At 35.8% G+C, this 17,469-nt stretch overlaps 1 pseudogene; it reads right to left on the bottom strand.

The window, feature by feature from the left end:
- Nucleotides 1-11,348: 11,348 nt before the first annotated feature.
- On the bottom strand, nucleotides 11,349-15,816 carry LOC133302882 (cysteine-rich receptor-like protein kinase 25; annotated as a pseudogene).
- Nucleotides 15,817-17,469: the final 1,653 nt, after the last annotated feature.

Genomic DNA, 17,469 nt, shown 5'->3' with positions numbered 1-17,469 from the left:
TTTAGGAAATTAATTAATTAATTATGTGATTAATGAGATAATTCCATAATTGACCTAATAATTATGATAAAGCTTAAATAATTATGGTAAGTAATTAAGAATGCTGAAAGTCGTTTTTCTGACGAAAAGTGCAGATACCGGTTGTAACACCTCGTGTTAACCCGTTTTATTAACATGTTATCGTATTAAGCCACACTTAATTTAAAATTTGCGGAATATCTTTTTCTTATCAATTATGACGTCATTATACTTAGCCAAGTTGATTACTTAATCATTTTTCATAAAAACATCGCCTGTATGTAAATTGTAAAAGATAGCTAACTGAAATACCTCAATATATAAATAGCATAAATATGTCTATAGTCACTCAACTACAACACGTAGACCGGACAACCCTGATAGTTTATACAACTCAAGCTAAAAAGTACTAACATCAAAGCGGCATGGACAAACTCCATGCTCACTAATAAGACAACAAGCCTAACATAGTCTCAATTCAAATATCATAATAATGACAGAAAACATAAACAACATCAAATATCCAGTCATGTCAACATACAACATATATAATCAACTAAACTCCGGTCTCCTGCCGCCAGAGGCATCAGTCCCCAAGTTACCTGAACCTGAAATAAGCGCCCCCAAACGTGGGGTGAGATCTCTAAACAAAAAATCTCAGTAAGACAAGGGGTCCTCAAGGATCTTCCACCCCAATCTCACTTACATGTGCAATATAAGTTCAAAAGGCAGTTTAACAGTATAAGTTCTCAAAATAGTGCAATGCAGCAAATAATCATGTCATGTGTGTTATAACATTTCTACTGATCAGAGAAGTGTAGGAATCCATCTAAACCCACACGGTACTAGCCATTGATGCACCCGCCCACAGGACCACCTATTGGCATCCCGTAGGCGTAACACCACATACATATAATAAGCAATTGCACTTAACAGCTCATTAGCATTTCAATAAAATAGTACATGAAAACACATCATGCATACAACCATCTCCCCATGGGAAATGGTGGAACCAACAATTGCTAAACCGAAGACACGAAAGCTTACCTCTCAAGCAATCAATCCAAACCAAGTCCACAAGCTCAATATCACCAAACAGCACAATCACAGTCTGTTTATATCAGAAATATCATCAATAACCATACTTTAACGATTCATTTCATCATGACACATTTCCTATTTCGTTTACATCTTTTCTAGTTCATAATTATCAAGTATTAAGTCCCTCAATTAAAGGTATCACTGTTTCCCAACAGTAACACCAACTTCCTAGGCCATCATGCCCAAATGGGGACTTTCCCATGCATTAAAACTGGTTTCTGGTCATTTTCACAGGTGGTAGTCGATTACCAAGGACATGGTAATCGATTACTGAACTAGGTAAACGATTACCCAAAACATGGTAATCGATTACTGCACATGGTAACCGATTACCAACAAAAGGTAATCGATTACCACGCGGGCAAAACAGTTTTCTGCAGAATTTTTCTACACAATCTGAAGCAAAACTGACTCCCAATGATCCAAGGTTCGGTTCTGACCCAAAACAGATGTTCATGATCACTTATTAACCCTAGATTAACAACCTTAAGCTTGAATGATTAAAGTTATCTCATTTCATGACACAAACAAGCTATTTTCATGAAATTTCAAAGAGAATGTTCAAGGTATACCTATGGAGGTTCAAACTTAGCAGAAAAGTAGGCTCTTGGAGCTCTCCAAACTGACCCAAAACTCAGGTTCAACAAAGCCACGAAAATGAATCACAAGGTTGGACCTTTCTTCACCAAAATGGCACCATGAAAGCACAAAATGGCATGGAGATGGCTCCTACACCTCACAACCTCCAAGACAGCAGCTCCCTCACACAACACAACACCTACAACTCAGAAATGGCTGGACTTTCACCCACCCAAGGCTAGAGCACACTCTTATAAGCAACTTTGGTGAAGGAACTAAGTGGAAAAGAGCTCTCTTGGAGCTTCAATGGAGGAGAGAAGATGGGAGAAGGGTGGCTGGTCACAAAACTCAGAAAACTCACGTAGAAGAGAGGGAGGCTGACCTAGGATCATGTTCCCAAGGGTATTTATAGGCGCGCTTAAGTGAATCGCGCAGTATTAGCATTAATAGCTAAGCTTATCATTTTAATCTCAAACTTAGGATTCTGAACCTAGCCATTTTTATAGGATTTGTCATATTTTAATTTTAATTTTTCGCAACACTTTTTCGATACGCGCTTTTCCATAGCCAGTATCAGTTCTGGCACCAATTCTCATTATTTTAACTTGAAACTTATTTTACAAGTCCTATATATTATTCTAGTGACATATACACACTTTTCATAATTTTTCGGGATACTTCATCGGTACGCATTTATACTGAGTAGCAGAACCGGTATCTGCACTTTTCGTCAGAAAAGTGACTCTCAGCATTATTACTCACTTATCATAATTATTTAAGCCTCATAATAATTATTAGGGTGAATTATGGAATTATTTCCTAATTTCTCATAATTAATTAATTAACTTCCTTAATTAACGGTTCAGGTTCTTACACCGATTCTGCTCACGGTATAAATGCGTACCAATGAAGTATCCCGAAAAATTATAATAAGTGTGAGAATATTCCTAGAATGATATGTAGGACTGGTATAACTAGTTTCAGGATGAAATAATGAGAACTGGTGCCAGAACTGATACTGGCTATGTAAAAGCGCGTACCGGAAAGGTGTAGCAAAAAATAAAATAAAAATATGATAAATCTTAGAAAAATGAGTAGGTTCAGAATTCTAAGTTTGGGATTAAAAAGCTAAGCGTAGCTATTAGCGCTAATACAATGTGATTAAAATTGATACCCCTATAAATATGAGGGCATATGTCCCTAGGTCAGATTTTAAAACATGTTGTGCCTCCGTTTCTGAAGCTGGTTGCCTCCCAAGCTTGTCACCTTCTCTTCTCCTCCATTTTGTGAGCAAAGAGACCTTTTCATTCATTAAACCTTCACCTTAGCACCTTGAGATAGTGTGAAGTGGCCTTGTGAGTAAGTGAGACTCCCTTTTTTCTGAGTGTTCTGCCTCTGTTGTTGGAGTTTGTGGGCTTACTTCCATGGCTTGAGTTGTGGAAGCCATTTTCCTTGGTTGTGAGAACTCAAAGTGGCAACCGTTGTAAAGAAAAACCAAGTTTTGTGTGCCATTTTCGTGTACTACAGTGGTCAGCACCTTTGGAGCTTAAGTGGGAACTCCAAGAGCATTCCTTTTATGTTTTGAACCTTTGGGGTAAGTTGTTGAAACTTGATCATAAGTTTTCATTGTTAAAAGTTGAGTCTTGGCATGTTTATTAAAATAAACATGTAACCAACGTGATAACTGACCTAAAAGGGTTTAAAAATGCATGCTTGGACGTCCTAATGGTTAAAGGATGAACTTTTGGAGTGATATCTCGCGAAATGCAGAAACTGTATTTTGTCACGAAATATCCGGATATGATATCCAGATATTGATATCCGGATATGGGGTCTTGTGATATCCGAATCTGGATATCTGGATATCCGGATATGGTATTCGGATATTGATATCCGGATATTGTCCCGACAAATATCCAGATATTCTGGGAATTTTAAGACAGTAGTTGTATTGTTCATACAAAATGTTATTTTGGGCTTGTGGACCCATGATGGGCTATTGTGGACTTCTGTAATAATTAATCTAAGTCAGAATCTAAATGATTAAGGGCTTATGGCTTTGTGGGAAGCCTAAAAACATGAAACGTAAAAGGAAAGCTTTGTCTTTTGTCATAATGTTGTAGAGTATGAATATTGATATGATTGTTGGTCCAAACAGATTGTGATTGTGCTGTGTGTGGACTTTGAGCGGGTGTGGACCTTGGATTGGTCTAATTGCTTAGAGGTAAGCTTTCGTGTCCTCGGTTTAGCCATTGTTGGTTCCACCATACCCCATGGGAGAATGGTTTATATGCATGATGTGTTTTCATGTATTGCTTTATTGAAATACTTTTGAGTTGTTAAGTGCAAATGCTTATGATATGTATGTGATGTTTCGCCTAGACGAGATGATGATCTTGTGGGCAGGTATGGCATGGGTGTGTACTATGTGGGTAATAGACGTGTGTAAATCCTGCATTTCTCTGGCCAGTAGAATAGTTAACTCACATGACATGATTATCTGTTGCATTGCACTAATTTTGGAACTCATATTGTTAAACTGCTTTTGGAATTTATATTGCACATGTAAGTGAGCTTGGGGTGGAGAAATCCTTGAGGACCCCTTGCCTTACTGAGATTTCTGTTTAGAGATCTCATCCCACGTTTGGGGCGCTTATTTCAGGTTCAGGTAACCCAGGGGTTGAGACTTCTAGCGGCAGAAGGTCGAAGCTTAGTTTATTGATATGCTTGCTGATTATGCTGATGTACCTGTTTAGTGATTATACCTTATCCATTATCATGCTGGTTGTTTTGAGACTTGATGAGTATGCTGTGTATTTGGTGAGCATGGGGATTATCCATGCCACATTGACTTGACGCTGTTTAAGTTTATTTGAGTTGTATAAACTATCAGGATCTGTCCAGTCTACGTGTTGTAGTTCCGTGACTAGAGACCCACTTTCAGTTATTTATTTAATGAGGTATTTCAGTTAGTTGTTTAATTGCAATTTACATACAGGCAATGTTTTGAAAGAGAATTAAGTAATCCACTTGGTAATTGATAATGACATCATAATTGAAAAGAAAAAGATATTCCGCATTTTTAATTAAGTGTGGCTTAATACGATGACATGTTAACAAACCGGGTATACACGGGATGTTACACTTGTGCTCTCTCTAGATACTCATGAATTAGGTATCTCGGGGTTAGCAAATCACTGTACATGATTATGAGGCCTTTAGCCAAAAAAAAAAAAAAAGGGTGGTGTGTATGCACAGTGTTTGCGTAATACTAATAGAGAGAGATTAGTTCATACATGTGGTCTTTAGCTCCTATTTATAGCGTTTACCTTACGGTTTGAACCATTTGAACCTCTTTCTCTTGGGCCCAATCTGCTGTCTGTACGTTATCCAACAGTCCATCCTCTTTTGCGCCTCTCAAGTATATGGGCCTTACGTATGTCCATAACAGTTATGAAAATTATTCTAGAATATTCTTGAAATATAGGATAAAAGGGTAGGCAACGTGTGTAGTGTGGGTATACATAAATTTAGTATTGGTTTAGTGGAAAAATTGGGAGACCTCTAGAAAACTCTTGAGCCTAGGTCTCTTGGTTTGAGGAGGAGTTGAGGTTTCTTGAGAATTATTTTCTACATTTTATCTTTGTATTAGTGTATGTAAAAAGAGCTATGCCTCCTTTGTTAATGAAATCAGTGCTATATTTTTCTAGGTTCCATTGTTGAATCAATCTAGAGAGTATGTTCTTGTGCCTACTGGATTTCACAGTTTTGCACTCAAGGAGAGTAACCATTATCATGAACTAACAACAATAATTAAGAACAAAAGTGAAACTCCCCACATCACTAATGGATCAACCAAATTTGAACCGATCCCACAATGGCAGAAGTTCAATATTACGGTTTAATTTAAATCCATGGCAAAGGATGAATCGAAGTTTATGTTTTGGAACTTATTTTTCTCCCACATGGGAGTATCGATATCAATATTTTTCTTCTGGTATTATTACTATATTACTAGTACATATTTTACTCACTTCTAAGAAAATTAAAGGTTTGATTTTTCGTAAAATTTGCCAGTGTTACCCTTTATCACCGCTAGTAGCATTGCTATAAGTATACTTGAATACATATACTACTGTGATCAAAGCCTTAAGTTGCATGATATCACAGCCTCATATATTCTAAATTTAAGATATTTGTATTCTATATATTGCTAAATTTAGATACTTGTATTCTAAATATAGCGAATCGGTTTTATTCACAATTTGTTTGGAGTTTCTTTTCTATTACTTTTTTAGTCAAGTCATGAATATAAAATATGACTTATGTATATAAATTTATTTTTTATTATTAGTTTATAGGATTATTAAGTTAACACATAATTTAATACAGTTAATTTTTTAATAGTGTAATAATAAGAGAGAATGCTAATAAGTTATTAGGAAAAGAAGTATCTTTTTAAAGGACACAAGCTTGTGTCCTTTTGAAAAATTGCTTTTTTTCCCTCTCCACAGTTACATCGCTGATAGGGGTGCTAAACGAACCAGGGGCCTTTGGCTCAGCTCGTAAAGGCCTGAGCTTATATATCTAAAATTGGTTGTTAGCACCAGGCTTGAACTTGTATAAAAGCTCGTTTAATAAAAAGGCCTCAGGCTCCAATTCAAAAACTCGGCCTTAGAGCCTCACAGGCTAGCCTAGTATATTATTTTTTTATATTTTTGTAATAGCCCTCTCTTTCTCCTCAATCCATTTCATCTCATTTTACTGGTTAAACAGACTTTTTGAATGATTTTGTTCTATATTATGTTATTTGGATATACATTGAATTTATGAATATTTATGGAATTACTAGTGTTGTTGATTTTATATTCTGTTTGGATAAATTTTTGTTGTCTTATTTTTTTTAAACAGGCTAAAGCAGGCTTTTATTTTTTGTAAATAAGACAAGCCACAGGCCGATAGTTATATTCATAACATGTAACAGACTTGGTCAGTTTGACACATTTAAAAACAGGCTTAGCCTTTTAAGACCAAAGTTCGGCTCCGTTCGGCCTGTTAACACCCCTAATCGCTGATATGTAAAGTGAAAAAATAATAATTTTTTTGATTTATATAAAGTTTTATCGGTAAGACTTTGTGTAAGTCCCTGAAAGAACACAAACTTATATCCTTTTAAAGGACATCCACTGAACCCTAAGGTGGTGTTTGGTAGGAAATTTTTTTTGAGATGGATGGGGAAGTGAGAGTGGGTATTGTGTTATACCATGTTTGGTACAAATTTTAAAGAAATATGCCCACTAAAATCAGTTGCCCATGATTTGCTAATTGTGTGAAAATTATGTTGAAAATTACTATTTAGAAATACCACTTTGTAAGTGGTATTTTTGGTTTCCCAGTGAAGCATGCAACTAAGCAATCAACGACAACAAAAAATCATGAGAAGTGGCATAATTATCAGCAGAAACAATTAGTGGTAGCCTTGTAGGTGTAAGAGACACAAGTTTAAAATAAAAATGTACATAGAACTCACAATAGCATTCATAATTATCTGCATCGAGTTGTGGTATCTACTAAAGATAGATAATATAACTTAATGAAAAATTGGGGGAAAAAATACTGTTGAAAATACCTCTTCCAAGGTGGTATTTTCAAGTTGTCTAGGTGTAAGAACCTGCACCGTTAATTAAGGAAAATAATTAAATAAATGCGAGAATTAGGAAATAATTCCATAATTGACCTTAATAATTATTATGAGGCTTATACCCTAATAATTATTATGAGGCTTATATAATTATAGTAAGTGAGTAATAATGTTGAAAGTCAATTTTCTGACGAAAAGTGCAGATACCGGTTCTGCTACTCGGTATAAATGCGTACCGACGAAGTATCCTGGAAAATTATAATAAGTGCATGAATATTCTTAGAATAATATGTAGGACTTGTAAAACGAGTTTCAAGTTAAAATAATGAGAAATGGTGCCAGAACTGATACTGGTTATGGAAAAGCGCGTATCGGAAAGATGCTGCGAAAAATAAAATAAAAATATGATAAATCTTAGAAAAATGAGTAGGTTCAGAATCCTAAGTTTGGGATTGAATTTCTAAGCGTAGCAATTAGCGCTAATACAGTGCGATTAAGTTTAAACCGGCTATAAATATGACTTTTGGCCCAAAATCCTTGGCCATGTTGTGCCTTCTACGTAGGATTTCTGAAGCCTTGTGACCAGCCACCTTGTCACTCCATTCCTTCTTCATTTCTCACCAAAGACACCACCTTTGATCATTGTTTCTCCTCTTGATCAAGTAAACACTTGGGTGTGAGCATTGGAGAGTGTAAAGGGTGTCTTTTTCTGAGTTGTGAGGGCTGTGTGTGTTGGGAAGTTTCTGAGTTGGTTGGTGTGAAAGTGGTTCCTTTGGTTGTTGGAGCTCCAAGAAGCAAACTTTGTGAAGAAAGATCCTTGCTTGAGTGGTATTTTCGTGTGCCTTAAAAGTCAGAACTGTAGAGGCAGTGTGAAGAGCTCCAAGAGCATCATCCACCTCTATTTTGAGCTTGTGGTATGATCATCACTCTTGTTCTTGAGTTATATGGTTAAAAGTGGAACCTTGATGCATGTAATGAATTAAAGTTAATAACTTGGGGTTGGGTAAGCTTAAACACACCTAGAAATGCATATGTTAGCTTCTGAAATCGGTAAAAATGGATCCTTGGTGTAAAGAACCTTGGGATACACCACCCCAAAAGCTAGCTCAAAGGGTGGGAGTGCCTAAGTAGCTCAAAGGGTGGGAGTGCCTAAGGCCTTATAAACTCCACATTAGTTGGACATATAACCAATGAGGGACTATATATCTCAACACGCCCCCTCACACGAGAGCCCACTGGGCTTGAAGAGTGGACAATGCACAGGCCCACCTACCTGTGCGAACAAAGAAATTCCACTTGAAAGAAAGTGGAGGGGCGGCAAGGATCGAACGACTCTGATGCCATGTTAAGAACCTTGGGATACACCACCCCAAAAGCTAGCTCAAAGGGTGGGAGTGTCCAAGGCCTTATAAACTCCACATTAGTTGCACATACAACCAATGTGAGACTATATATCTCAACACGCCCCCTCACACAAGAGTCCATTGGGCTTGAAGAGTGGACGATGCAACGGGCTCAGCCTACCTGTGCTAAGAAAGTCCACAAGAGAAAGTGGAGGGCGGCGAGGCTCTGATACCATGTAAAGAACCTTGGGATACACCACCCCAAAAGCTAGATCAAAGGGTGGGAGTGCCTAAGGCCTTATAAACTCCACATTAGTTGGACATACAACCAATGTGGGACTATATATCTCAACACTTGGGAAAGATATCTCGCGAAAATGCAGAATCTGGGTTCTGCCGCGAAATATCCGGATATTGGGTTGGAAATATCTGGATATTGATATCCGGATATGAATATCCGGATATTGATATCCAGATATGGGGTTCTGAATATCCAGATATTGATATCCGGATATTGCCAGACAGATATCCGGATATGCCCCCGACAAATATCCGGATATTCTGGGTTTTCGAGGAACAGTAACGGTATTGTTCATACAGAACTGGGTTATGGGTTTGTGGACCCTAGATTGTGGAAGTTGAACTTCTGTAATAATTAAGTTAAGTCAGAATCAAGGGATTAAGGGATTGTGGCTTTGTGAGAAGCCTTAAGACTTAGAACGCAAAGGAAAGGCGTTGTCTTTTTATCATATGCTTGTAGAGTATAATTTTTTATGTTGTTATTGGTCCTAACAGATTGTGATTGTGCTGTGTGTGGACCTTGAGCTTGTGTGGACTCTTGGCTTGAATAGCTAGCTTGGAAGGTAAGCTTTCGTGTCCTCGGCTTAGCCATTGTTTGTTCCACCATGTCCCATGGGGGGATGGTTATATGCATGATGTGTTTTCATGTACTGTTTTATTGAAATGCTATGGAGCTGTTAAGTGCAAAATGCTTATGGTATGTATGTGGTGTTTCGTCTAGCCAGGAAGCCATGGGGTGGTCCTGGGGGCGGGTACAGCATGGGCTGGTACTGTGTGGGTAATAGACGTATTCCTGCACTTCTCTGATCAGTAGAATAGTTATAACACACATGACATGATTATCTGCTGCATTGCACTGTTTTGGAACTTATAATGTTTAAATGCTTTTGGAACTTATATTGCACATGTAAGTGAGCTTGGGGTGAAAGATCCTAGAGGACCCCTTGCCTTACTGAGATTTCTTGTTTAGATATCTCACCCCACGTTTGGGGACGCTTATTTCAGGTTCAGGTAACTTGGGGGCTGATGCCTTTAGCGGCAGGAGGCCGAAGCTTAGTTGATTATATATGTTGTATGTTGACATGACTGGATATTGGATGTTGTTTATGTTTTCTGCCATTATTATGATGTTTGAGTTGAGACTCTTGTTGGACTTGTTGTCTTGTTTGGTAAGCATGGGGTTTGTCCATGCCGCTTGGATGTTAGCACTTTTCAGTTTGAGTTGTATAAACTATCAGTTTGTCCGGTCTATATGTTGTAGTCCGTGACTAGAGACAAAGTTATGTTATTTATATATTGAGGTATTTCAGTTAGTTGTCTTTGCAATTTACATACAGGCGATGTTTTGGAAAATGATTTAAGTAATCAAATTGGTAATGAATAATGACGTCATAATTGAAAAGAAAAAGATATTCCGCATTTTTAAATTAAGCGTGGCTTAATACGATGACATGTTAACAAACCGGGTTAACACGGGGTGTTACACTAGGCTAATGGGAGAAAGAGGACACATGTGGATGTCAAAAATACCCTTTTCTATTAGACAATATGGTTTGCTACAAGGGTTATTTTGTAATTTGAGGTTATTTCCCCATCTATATTTTACCTCAAACCAAACATAGACTTTATAAATCTTACCTAATTTGCCCGATAAATTTTTTTCTAACCTAACAACTTTTTTTACATTTTCTTACCAAACTCACTTTCCAACCATTTTCCTATCAATTACATTTCTCTAGTATTCAAAAAATTTCTCCTCAACCAAACGCCCCCTAAGTTATTTTTTTAATACGTAAGTTTTTCATTATCAAATACTAAAAGATAACTTTTCGTATCCAGCTTTAATTTATTTGCATATTTTTTTAATGGGTTTAACATTTGTCACGAGTTGTGTCTTTTTAATTTTTAACAATATATACTATGGATAGTATATAGTTATAATATGAAAAGTTACTCTCTTTTTTCTCTCTCTTCAGTCACTTTAGCTGATGTGGAGAGAAAAAAAATTCATATTATAACTATATACTACTTGTAATACATAGTATTAAAAACTAAAATGACACAACTTGTATCCTTTAAAAGGACAAATCTCTTTACCTTTTTTAATATGGAACATATAAATATTGTATATTATTATGGGAAAAATATTCATGCAGTTAATGCAGATAAGCTATCTGCATTTATTCTCAAAACGACATCATTTTGGTATTGATAACTTTGTTTACATACTACGATGATAGAAAAATATCCTTGCTACTTTTGTTTGAAATTCACGCCTAGAACATAACAATAGTGCTCCTATAAGATTAATGAATAAAATGAAAAAAGAGCTCACAATTCAATATCTACCAATAAAAGTTCCATGTGAGATTTATTTGCCCTACAATAAAAATATTAGTAGATAATAGTATCGAAAGTAAAATTAACTTACTATCGAGGAAGAAATTCAGTTACAGACATTTCATTGATAGAGAATGGTGTGGGATTGTTGATAGATTGACTGGAACATGATTCATCTGATGATTTTGGAACCATTTCATTGTGCAGCAAAAATGCAGGTTCTTGTGGAGTTGGCAATTCAATAAAAGCACTGCCAAGATATGAAACAACTGTTGCCATTGTAGGTCTAGCATTAGGGTCATGTTGAACACATAATAAACCAATTTGAATGCACTTAACGACTTCAATTTCAGAATAATTTTCCTTAATATATGGGTCCAATATATTTAAAAGTGTTTGATCCTTCCATTGTCTCCAAACCTGTAACAATTTGGCAAATAAAATAACAAAATCATTACATACCATTGTGTTTGAATCAACCTAATGCACGTTGGATATATGGCTAATGGTTTGATTATTATACTCACATAACTCAAGAGGCCACCAGCAACACGGTGTGATTCATATGAACCTACATTCTTTTTTCCAGTAATAATCTCTAAAACCATGACTCCAAAACTAAAAACATCTGATTTCTCAGAAAACTGTCCAAGCATTGCATATTCTGGAGACATATAACCACTACAAAATAAAAGAAAAAATCAATAAATTTTGTTAAAACATACCTTATGAAGAGGTGAGAAAGGAAAGGAAGTGGATGAACAATATCAAAACTTACTAAGTTCCGATAATTCTATTTGTACTTCCATGGTCTTCATTTATTTCAACAATTCTAGCCAAACCAAAATCAGAAATTTTTGGAATCATATTGTCATCCAATAGAACATTACTAGGTTTTAGGTCACGATGTATAACTTTGAGTCGAGAATGTTCATGTAAATAATGAATTCCTCGAGCAACTCCTCGTACAATATTATAACATTCAAACCAGCTTAACAACTTTTGCCGCTGAGAATCTACAAAATTGGTTAGGTGAAACATGTAAGAGTTAAACATGTTTTGTAATAAGTAAATTGGATTGCATCAAGTTCATATAAAAGCACATATACATAATGCATGAATCTAAATAATAATGAATTGAAGAGTTTAAGGTGAAAAGTGTCAAACCAAATAAAAAGTAATCAAGACTCTTGTTGGGCACATATTCGTAAATAAGCATTTTCTCTTTTTCATCAACACAAAAGCCAATGAATTCCACTATATTTCTATGTTGAAGCTTCGCTATCAATAAAGCTTCATTCTTAAACTCATTAACACCTTGCTTAGAACTTCTTGAGAGTCTCTTTACAGCTATTTGTCGTCCATCAAGAAGAATGCCCTAAAAGTATAAACTATTATTTTAGTGAAAATAAGAATATAAAAACGAATTTTATAACATTTTCTAACCTTGTAAACTTCTCCAAATCCACCTTTGCCAATCATATTCTCTTCTGAAAAGTTGTTGGTTGCTGCTTCAATCACAGCCAAATCGAATTGCAACTGCTCCAGAGTGGCACTTTCATGACCAACTAAATCAAACATGATTTAATTGTTAATCTAAGTTGTCACAATTCTTGAGGCTTAAGAAGCATAGGTTTAAAAAAAAAGTTGTAATACATACAATTTTCTCTAAGAATAGTCTTATGGCTCTTCCTTGCTTTTCTCTTTAGCACATAGCAGCAAAACAAGAAGAACAACACCGAAAAAAGTATGGGCACTACAATCAAGATAATTGTTCGCCACCGGCCCTTTATTTTTTCTGCACAAAACAATCAACACACATCTTACTCACGTTGAGTAGTATAGTTTATGGCAAGTCATGATATGTTGATAACAACATGAATAATCAAACCACACGGATTTGCTTAACCATTCTAAATTTTACGGTGGAATAAAAAACAACATCAATTTGCTCGATCATTCTAAATTTTAACAATATCTTTTATTTATAAATTAATAAAAACATATACAAAAATAAATAACTATACCTAAAAGATACAGTTAAGTTGACAAACTTTCTATGAAGACAAAATTTACTAAAGACATATATTCTGATTAGGAGTAAATGAATCCTAATTGAATATCGCCGTGTCATAATCTCTCATGGTCAAATCAAGTATTTTTCTTACTCCCTATTCTAATATATTTTTTCTTATTTCTATATCATCTCAACAATTCAAAGTATCTCACATGATACAGTCATATTAAATAACTCATTAAAAATCTATTACCTCACAACACACGAGTAGTTGTCACTATCTTGAGCTGGTAATATAAATAACGATTTTTTTTTATAGTTATATGAAAATTAAAAAATTTAATTTTAACATATTATTAGTGTAAAATTTTTATTATAATATAATATAATTAAAAATGTAATAAAGTTTAACTATTACTACAAAAATTAATAATTATCTATATTTTATTGATATATGGATAATTATATATAATTTATCTTATTTAAATTTATATATACTTATTATCTTATCCAATTTAGTGACGTTTGAATCAATCAAATGGATTGAATTGTGAATGATATATTTTTCTTTTTGAAATATTGAGTTGAATCAAATTCTTAAAAATTAAGGATGAGAAAAGTTAATTTAATTCATCAATAATAAAAAATAACAGTAAAACCACTCATACAAATCAAACCAATTTGATTTTTTTTTTAATTAAGAAATTAAATATAATCCCTTGTGTTTGTTTTAAAATATTATTTTAATAACCAGGGGTGTGTGTGTTAGGAGTGTGTGTAGTGTAGGGTGTTGTGTCTATGTCGTGTACGGTGTTGTGTTCAAAAAAAAAAAAATTATCTTAATAAAATATTTTGATTTTGAATCAATCAAATAAAAACTTGCCTTTTTTACATCAGCATGGTGAAAAGTCTTTGAAAAAGCAAAATATTACTATATTCTCAAGGACTATTACCTGGAGTGGGTGACTGAGCTTGGTCACCGCCCATATAAAATTGGAGCAATTCAAACCTGAGATTGCAGCTAGGATACAGAACTCTTCCACCTACGCTTCCCAAACGAGACCATGGAATCGCTGTTCCAATCACATCTCCCAGACACCCTCCGCAATCAGCACTTGATAAATCCGGTGTACATTGAGCCAGACTATAAAGCGTTTGAAAGTCATTCAGTTTTACTGATTTTGTCAGGTATCTCTCAACACTGTCCCCCGTAGCGTTCGCCAGTGTAGCTAACATATTTGATAATGTTGAAGCGAAGTAGTCTTGCTCTGGGATGGAACTGGAGGCACTTGTGATATTCAACTTGAAAAATTGAGGACTTGTGTCTACTTTGGAGAAGAAATAGCGAGAGGAATAGCGAAGCAAGCATTGGCTGTACCAAATTATAGCCTCTTTGACCAAGTGGCACTCTGAGAGTATTTGATTGGATGCGTTTAATACGCATTGTCCACATAGGCTAGAGGGCACGTCACCTCGGCACATGAAGAGGCCATATACAGTCTCGGTGGCCACACTAAGGAACAATTTGCCATTGGTGGCGTTGGAAGATAAGTAAGAGAGGAGGATATCGAGGTCTGCCTGGAAATCGCTGTCGGCAGTTTCATTACTCGAGCAATTGTGGGAGAGATAAATAGGATTTTCTGTGAATCTTGAATCTGCTTCCAAAGTATTTGTTGCAGGAACGAACGCTGGAGCATCAGGCGTTGGTGAAGTGCGATAAAAAGGGTACAATTGATACCTAATATTACAGCTTGGATTTAAAACTCTCCCTCCCTGCTTTCCTTCACAGCACATTGGAAGTTCTCCTATCACTTCACTGAGACAGGTTCTGCAATCCTGAGGTGACAGGTCCGGTGTACACTGTGCTAGACAGTAAAGAGACTGAAATCCAGAGATTAATACATTCTTTGTGGCATACTTTTTCTTACCTATAGGATGATTGGCTGCTTCATATGAAGTTTCATTCACCGTGGAAGACAATAAAGGCATGAACGTTTCCGGGCTGGTGATATTGGCGGTGCTCCACATGTAAAGACTGGGACTAGTGTCCACGGTGGAGAAAAAGGAGCGGTTGGAATACCGAACCATGCACTCCTCGTACCAAATCACAGCTTGTTCGGACAAGGAGCAATCCGAGGATAGTCGCTCTGTTGCATTCAGGATGCATTGTTGACAAAGCTGAGAGGGGGTGTCACCCCTGCACATGAACAGTCCATAGACTGAGTCAGATGAGTTATTGACCGTCACCGTTGTATTATAGAATTGGGTGTCACCCTTGGCGTTAGATGATAAGGAAGAGAGGAGTGTCCTGAGCTCGAATTGAAAGGCGCTATTGGCGGTTGTTCCGTTAGGAGAGCAAAATCGGTATACAAAAGGGCTTTCCTGTGCATCACTAGTTGAAAAACTGAGGAACGTAACAAGGATAAAGAAGAAGAAAATCTTATAGAGAGACATGGATGTGTTACTTTTTGAGAGCACAACCATGGATGCCAATGTTGCAGATTATGGTTCGTAAAACATGATTCAATGGCAGAGGGATGGATGCAAGCAAGTCAAGTCAATATGAGATAAGTAAAGCAATAATAAGGGATGGACAGCTAAGCGTGTGGAGAAAAACATAGGATTAACGACCAAAAGTCTCCTCAAAACGTGTTGGGTGTTTAGTTGTCCCCCTTCCGGGCAGAAAAATGATCATTTGAGGGTGAATCTTGAATTGTTTGTCAATGTAGCCGGCGATCAAATTTTATCAGGAAAATTGAAAAATCTTTTTTTGACTTTTTGCAAACTTGTCTTGAGTCAAATGAGACCCGGAAATTCGCGGAACAATCACCATTTTGTCATGTTTGGACAAAAAATTACCAGACACGTCAACAGTAAATTTTGCCAAAATGTCACGCGGCATAATTCGCTACACAGTGTAGCGAATTATGCATGCAAGTAATTCGCTACACAGTATAGCGAAATATGTCACGTCAGAACAAAAAATGCCACATGTCAAATTTTGATAAATTCGCTACCCTTTGCAGCGAATTTCTCAAAATTTGACATGTGGCATTTTTGGTTTTTTGCATTCTGATGTGACATATTTCGCTACACTGTGTAGCGAATTACCATGCATAATTCGCTACACTGTGTAGCAAATTATGCCGCGTGACATTTTGACAAAATTTACTGTTGACATAACAGTTGGTAATTTTTTTGTCCAACGTGACAAAATAGCGAATGTCCCAAAATCCGCGCGAGGAAAGATAGAGAATTAACCCCACCGAACCTTAACACATCCATCCTAAAACGGTTACTTTAAATTGATTAGGTGAATTTTATTGTACCCATTTAATTTTTTGGATGATATTCTTAACACCAAGGAAGCACAGACACTTGTAAAAATAAGAAGAGTCGGGTCCAACACGGCGACATGCTCCGACACGGTGTCGGACACGCGGTTGACTTTTTTCGACACGTTGACCATTCCGACACGCGAATTTGACCGTATCTGACACGGTCAAATGGCATTTTCGTAATTTTTTTTAAATTTTTTTTTTAAAAGTTAAAATATATTAATAAAGCTTTCACCTGATCATATCAATTTTATCTTTTTGTCTTTTTTTCCCTTAAGTAGATAAGAGATCATCTCAGCATCATTGTTATTAATTCCTATCACGCTCTTGTTGTATCTTCTTCTCTCTGATCTCTCTCTCTAATATGATTTGATCTCTCTATCTGATGTTATATCTCTCTCGTCCCAGTTCTTATTTTTTTGATTAAAGCTTCCATCTTTATAACGTATTGATGGGTATTATTAATTCAGTTTCATTTTTTTGTTAAATTATTAAATATTAAATGAAATATACACTATATAAATTAAAAATATTATTTAATATTAAAACGTGTCCCAACGTGTCGAAATCCATAATATTTTAAGATTGACGTGTCGGAGTGTCGTGTCGTGTCGTGTCGCGTGTCGTATCGATGCTACATAGCTTAACATATCAATTCTGTTTGGAACATATTTATGATTAAGGTTTAAAATATCTTTCAAAATAATATTAGGGAGGATCGATTTTATCCATTTAATTAAATAATTATAAAAGTAAACAGATTAAAGACTAAATTCTAACTTACACAAGAAA

The sequence above is a fragment of the Gastrolobium bilobum genome, unplaced genomic scaffold (genome assembly GCF_033153095.1).
Source record: "Gastrolobium bilobum isolate Gb01-03AN ecotype WA unplaced genomic scaffold, APGP_CSIRO_Gbil_v1 utg548, whole genome shotgun sequence".
NCBI classification, from domain to species: domain Eukaryota; kingdom Viridiplantae; phylum Streptophyta; class Magnoliopsida; order Fabales; family Fabaceae; genus Gastrolobium; species Gastrolobium bilobum.
This window is presented reverse-complemented; position numbering and strand designations above follow the sequence as displayed.